We start from the raw sequence: 6,459 nt of genomic DNA, 5'->3' as shown, positions 1-6,459 counted from the left end.
GTTACCCTTAAGGATTCGACCACTTCCGGTCTGGGTTTACACAATAAAACGTAAAGTCTTTCGTAAGAAAAGATAAGATATGGTTTATTGATCCACATTTGAGATTTCCAGCAGCATGTTAAAACAAAGGCATTGCACATAAGGTTACAGTTCCCTTAAATTCCCGGTTTTTATTTAGTTTGGAAAATAAAAAAGTATATATACATATTTATATATACAAAATAAAAGTAATTAGAAAGTGACATTTTCCCTGTTCTACATAAGATATAAATAATATGTTTATAAAGCATCCCTTTGTTTACTGAAAGGATTTAAACTTTATGGAAAAGTGAAGAAACTAAAGATTTCAGTTTTTAAAAAGGCCTCTGAAGACTATTTATTGTTGTTTTTACTATAAAAAGGTTTCACTCATTCACGTGGCCAACAGTTCATTGTTTTTTAGCACTTACATTTCACCCAAAATGTGAGAACACAGCTGTTGCCAAGCAACGGCTCCTGAGCTGCGACCTTCCAGGAGCCTACGTAATGTGGGCGGGGCTTGCCTTTGAAGTTGTTACGTCATGGGTTGGCTTTAAAGTTGTTACGTCATGGGTTGGCTTTGAAGTTGTCATGGATTGTTACGTCATGTTTTGGCTTTGAAGTTGTTACGTCATGTTTTGGCTTTGAAGTTGTTACGTCATTTGTTGGCTTTGAAGTTGTTACGTCATGTTGGCTTTGATCTCGTCAGGGGAAACAGCACAGGAGCCAAAGACAGCTTAATATTACACCCAAGACACAAAAATATACGCAACAATCACACAATTGTTCAGAAGAGGCAAAAATAGAGGTATAGCAGCCAGGTAAATATTGCAGTTATTAACTATATATATTTAAAAGAAATCGAGCAAAACAAGTACACAACAGAAAACCACAGAAACATATAGAAATAGGAGTGAGCTCAGTGTTTAAAGTTCACACTTAACACAGCGGTTTGTTCAGTAATAGTAATAATCCACCAGATTATTCATTAAATATAATAATGGAAACAAATACCACCACCATGACCAAGGGGAGCACCTCATCACGGAGCCTCCCTTTGTCTGAGGTCCTCAACATTATAAATCAGGAGATGAAATGTTACGCCGGACCAGGTTTCGAGGAACTGCAATATGAGAGCTCACTGGAGATTGAGCAAGCAGCGGGAGAGTTAACTCGGCTAATGGCTCAAAATGTGAGCATTGTGACGTTTTTAGCAAAGGAATATGTCAAAGTGTGCATTCATCAAATGGCGACACAGACAAGGAGAAAGTATTATCATACCGACCCTGCTGTGTTGAACAGAGGATCACTACAGCTAATGGTAGATAAGGTTTGGGATGTTCTCCTGATGAATGATATGGAGCAACCAGAGGAGGAAGAAGAGGTCTGTGTGGTTCAGAAGTTCAAGGACACCGTCCCTGCTCGAATTCCTGAAATCACGCAGACTCTTGCTGACCTCCTCTCTGAGTTTGTGATCTCCAGCAGTTCCTGGCAGCAGTTAGTGAGTGCTACCAATATGGAAGCATCATGTAGCAGCTGGCCTATGATCTTTGATCAAACAGTTCATCACGATGCAATAAAACAGGACATCCGGAGAGATTTGGGGAGTTTCCTGGAGGAGATGAGTTTGTGGATGATCCATAATATCCAAGTCTACAGAGACAAGGTCCAGCAAGCTTTGATGAAGTATAATCCTTCACCACCAACGCAGGTCCCAGAGGTCTCGGTTGCAGAGGTGAGGGAATCTTTGGTGGCGGCCGCCATGTCCGGCCCAGTTTGTGAGGAGACACCTGCCAAAAGAATGGCAAAAAGATGTGGGGCCCTCGGCCCAACAATATCTGAGGTCTTCAATATTTTATCTGAGGATGTGATTTATGTACTCAGTAATGTTTTGATCAGCTATGAGCTTTCTGACTCTGAGTTGAAAGACTTGGCGTTTGAGAGCTCACTAAACATTGAACAAGTAGCTGGAGAAATCAATGAGCTAATGGATCAACATAAGAGCATAGGAAACACCATCAGGACGCTTGTAGCAAAGGAATATGTTAAAGCGAACATTCATTGTATGGTGATAAAGACAATTAGAAAGTATTTACCCAGGGCTGCTGCGGAGGAGAGCAGACGTTCAATACAGATGGTGGTAGATAAGGTTTGGGATGTTCTCCTGAAGGAGGACCTTGAGGCACAAGAGGAGGGAGAAGAGGTCTGTGTGGTTCAGAAGTTCAAGGACACCATCTCTGTTCGAATGCCTGAAATCACAGAGACTCTTGCTGACCTCCTCTCTGAGTTTTTGATATCCGGCAGTTCCTGGCAGCAGTTAGTGAGTGCTACCTGTCTGACAACAGCAGCTTACAGCTGCCATACTGGTGTCACTCACAGATTGATCTCTGATGAAACAGCCACAGTTCTTCAGGATGAAATAAAACAGGACTTCCAGAGATATTCTGGGAGTTTCCTGAAGGAGATGACCTGGTGGATGAACTATCATATCCAGGTCCACATTGACAAGGTCCAACAAGATATTATTAAGGCTAGTTCTGCCACACCAACACAATCCAATTCAATCACAATCCCAACGAAGGTCCCAGAGGTCTTGGTTGCAGAGGTGAGGGAATCTTTGGAGGCGGCTGCCATGTCCGGTCGAGTTTGTGAGGAGACCCCTGCTAAAAGAACGGCAAAAAGACGTTGGGCCTTTGTCCCAACAATTTCTGAGGTCCTCAATGTTTTATCTAAGAATGTGAATGATGTACTCAGTGATGTTTTGACCAGCTATGAGCTTTCCGACTCTGAGTTAAAAGACTTGGCGTTTGAGAGCTCACTAAAGGTTAAACAAGTAGCTGGAGAAATCACAGCTCTAATGGATCAACAGAAGAGTATAGGGGACACCATCAGGACGTGTTTAGCAATGGAATATGTTAAAGTGAACATTCTTGCTATGGTGATAAAGACAAGGAGAGAGTTCTACCCAGCCGGCGCTGATGAAATGAACAGAGCTTCATTACAGCTAGTGGTAGTTAAGGTTTGGGATGTTCTCTTCAAAGAGGATGGGGTGGAACCAGAGGAGAGGGAAGAGGTCTGTGTGGTTCAGAAGTTCAAGGACACCGTCCCTGTTCGACTCATTCAAATCACACAGACAATTTTTCTCCTCCTCTCTGAGGTTGTGAATTCCCCCTCTTCCTGGCATCAGTCTGTGACGGAGCCCATTTTTTTCTTCATCGATGGTAAATGTTACACGTCATATCGTAAACCAGTTCCAGTTCGTCAGTTTCACTATGGGATGAAAAAATACATCCAGAGAGATTTAGGGAGTTTCCTGTTCATAATGAGCTGGTGGATGGACCATAAGATTCAGGTCCACAGTGACAGGGTCCAGCAAGATATTATTAAGGCTATTTCTGCGCCACCAACACAATCCAATTCATTCACAATCCCAACGCAGGTCCCAGAGGTCTTGGTTGCAGTGGTGAGGGAACCTTTGGTGGCGCCTGCAGTTTCCGGCCCAGTTTGTGAAGAGACCCCTGCCAAAGAACCGGCAAAAAGACGTGGGGCCTTTGTCCCAACAATTTCTGAGGTCCTCAATGTTTTATCTAAGGATGTGAATGATGTACTCAGTGATGTTTTGACCAGCTATGAGCTTTCCGACTCTGAGTTTGAAGACTTGGCGTTTGAGAGCTCACTAAAGGTTGAACAAGTAGCTGGAGAAACCATTGAGCTAATGGATCAACAGAAGAGCATAGGAAACACCATCAGGACGCTTTTAGCAATGGAATATGTTAAAGCGAACATTCATTGTATGGTGACACAGACAAGTAGAGAGTATTATCCCTTGGACACTGCTGAGGAGAGCAGAGGTTCATTACAGCTAGTGGTAGATAAGGTTTGGGATGTTCTTCTGAAGAAGGATGTGGAGCAACCAGAAGAGGGAGAGGAGGTCTGTGTGGTTCAGAATTTCAAGGACACTGTCCCTGTTCGAATCCCTGAAATCATAGAGACTCATGCTGACCTCCTCTCTGAGTTTGTGATATCCAGCAGTTCCTGGCATCAATTAGTCAATGCTACCAATATGGCAGCATCATGTGGCAGCTGGCCTATGATCTTTGATGAAACAGTTCTTCACGATGCAATAAAACAGGACATCCGGAGAGATTTGGGGAGTTTCCTGGAGGAGATGAGTTTGTGGATGATCCATAAGATCCAGGTCCACAGTGAGAGGGTCCAGCAAGCTTTGATGAAGCATAATCCTTCACCACCGACACAGGTCCCAGAGGTCTTGATTGCAGAGGGGAGGGAACCTTTGGCGGCAGGCGCTGTGTCCGGCCTAGTTTTTGAGGAGGCCCCTGCCAAAAGAATGGCAAAAAGACGTGGGGCCACCGGCCCAACAATATCTGAGGTCTTCAATATTCAATATAGTTCTGCGGCACCGACACAGGTCCCAGAGGTCTTGATTGCAGAGGGGAGGGAACCTTTGGCGGCAGGCGCTGTGTCCGGCCTAGTTTTTGAGGAGGCACCTGCCACGCCAAGAAGACGTGGTGCCTTTGTGCCTGTGCGCAGAGCGATCGCCAAATACTTCCGACTTAGAAGGCCCAGGAGCATGTAAATTGTTGCATGTGGCCAGGTTGGTTCTTGTAAGTGAAAAGGACTATCGCAGGTTTTAGGAATCGGTTTGCCTGCATTCAGTGACCAGCACTGCAAAAAGGGAGGGAGGAAAGAAATGCTTTCCCCCTCTTTGTTCCTTTAGTTTCTGCATGTTATCAACATGTTGCTTCTTTTTAGTTTTAGTCTAATAATAATAATTTCATTCATTTGTGTCACTTTTGTCAGCTTGTCTAATTTTAAAGAGTGATTTAGCATGAATGAACTTTCTATGAGTGTCTTTACAGCAGCTGCTTTTATCATGTTTTAATAAAAATAAAAAACAATTCCAAAGATAATTTGCTTCGTTAATGAACAAGAGAATTGACACATATTTACATACATGTACTCCAGCACACTGAGAAGGACAGTTCCTATCCTGGGTGAATTCTCTCGTCCTTTCAGGCCTGCCTTCAAAGGCTTCTCTTCTGTGTGATCCATCATGTGACATTTGAGACGTTCCTTCCGTTGAAGCTTCTTCCCACAAACCTGACATTTAATTTGATTATTATTTTTTTAATATCAATACATGCTTGCAGCCGTGTGTTGAGAAATATAACATTTATTTAATAAAAGCAATGTTATACAATAAACATGCCTTCACATCACAGATCATTTCATAAGATAATGCCTTAAAACCGCTTCATTTGAGAGTTTCACGTTGGTTCCAGTTTTCAAACAGTTTCATAAAATCTATTGACTGAATATGAAGAAAAGGGAACTTTGTTAAATGGTAACTACATACTTCCAAATAACTGTAGTTGACAATAGGACGGATAAATAAGAACAATGCATGAGACCCCAAACAAACAGGTCACTCTCAATGAGGGTTTGAAATGTGCATTCATTTGTGTTCAGGATCTCAGTAGCTTGTTTTATATATGACCTGCACTGTACAAACTACACTGCTGAAAACAGCGTGCAGAACAAACATGAGTCCAAAGCAGGCACTCCTTCTTCCAGGAGCTATGTTTACAGGTGATATCCCAGCAGTGTGTTTCTGGGCTCCATGGATTCGTGCTCAGCACTGGTCGGGTTTGATGCTGGCTTTCTAAAGAGTTCAAAGGAGTACCTCATAATGCGGGGGGCCTCGAGATTGAGGCAGTAGATTGACCCCATTGTGCACAGCTTGGAGGTCATGTAGGACGATGTTGTCCTCTACCACCACAGCCACATGACTCAGGCAGAGGGCCTTCGTGTCTAATCAACAGTCTGCATTCCTTTTCAATCACACCAAGGGATTCCCATGAGCCTAATGACAAAGATACACACATCTTAACTTACAGTTCCAGATTTTTAACATCACTGACGGTGTGTCCTCATTTTCTCGTCGTCTCTTTAGCATTTTTAAATGTATTTGTTTAACTTAAATCCATCCAAGTACAATTGAAACAAATAAGGGGACAAAGAGCAAGGTCAGCATTATGCAGCCATCATTATCACTGCCAACTGAACCCAAAATAATACTTACACAACACAAGTTCTGTAACAATGAGCATTACATTGGCTATGACAACCCTTCAAATGAAGCGAGAGCAAGTGAAAGTATAGAATGTGTTTATGTAGTGACTTCACACATCCTGATTATTTTGGAGGAATCCTCAGAAAGACATTTTGGAAGACCGAATAAGCAGCCGCTCTTCTGTTCTTCTGTTTCTCTTGTCCTCCAGCAAGAGAAGGACAAAAATAGTAGGTAAATATATATATATTTTTTGTGATCACATTTTTACTGAAGTGAATACACAACATCTACAACCAAAAGCACAACATTTTCCTTTCTTTTTTTAAAACAAAACAACTACAAATGCA

General features: G+C 42.5%; 1 long non-coding RNA gene across 1 annotated transcript; it reads right to left on the bottom strand.

Annotated features, from left to right (window-relative positions):
• Positions 1–5,194: 5,194 nt before the first annotated feature.
• On the bottom strand, positions 5,195–6,299 carry LOC134871830 (uncharacterized). Its single transcript, XR_010166740.1, has 2 exons — positions 6,221–6,299; positions 5,195–5,902 (listed from the first exon to the last, which is right to left on the bottom strand). It is a non-coding gene; the product is annotated as an uncharacterized LOC134871830 (long non-coding RNA).
• Positions 6,300–6,459: the final 160 nt, after the last annotated feature.

This window comes from Eleginops maclovinus, chromosome 11 (genome assembly GCF_036324505.1).
Source record: "Eleginops maclovinus isolate JMC-PN-2008 ecotype Puerto Natales chromosome 11, JC_Emac_rtc_rv5, whole genome shotgun sequence".
Classification (NCBI taxonomy): domain Eukaryota; kingdom Metazoa; phylum Chordata; class Actinopteri; order Perciformes; family Eleginopidae; genus Eleginops; species Eleginops maclovinus.
Note: the sequence above shows the minus strand (reverse complement) of the source record. Positions and strands in the feature narration are given on the sequence as shown.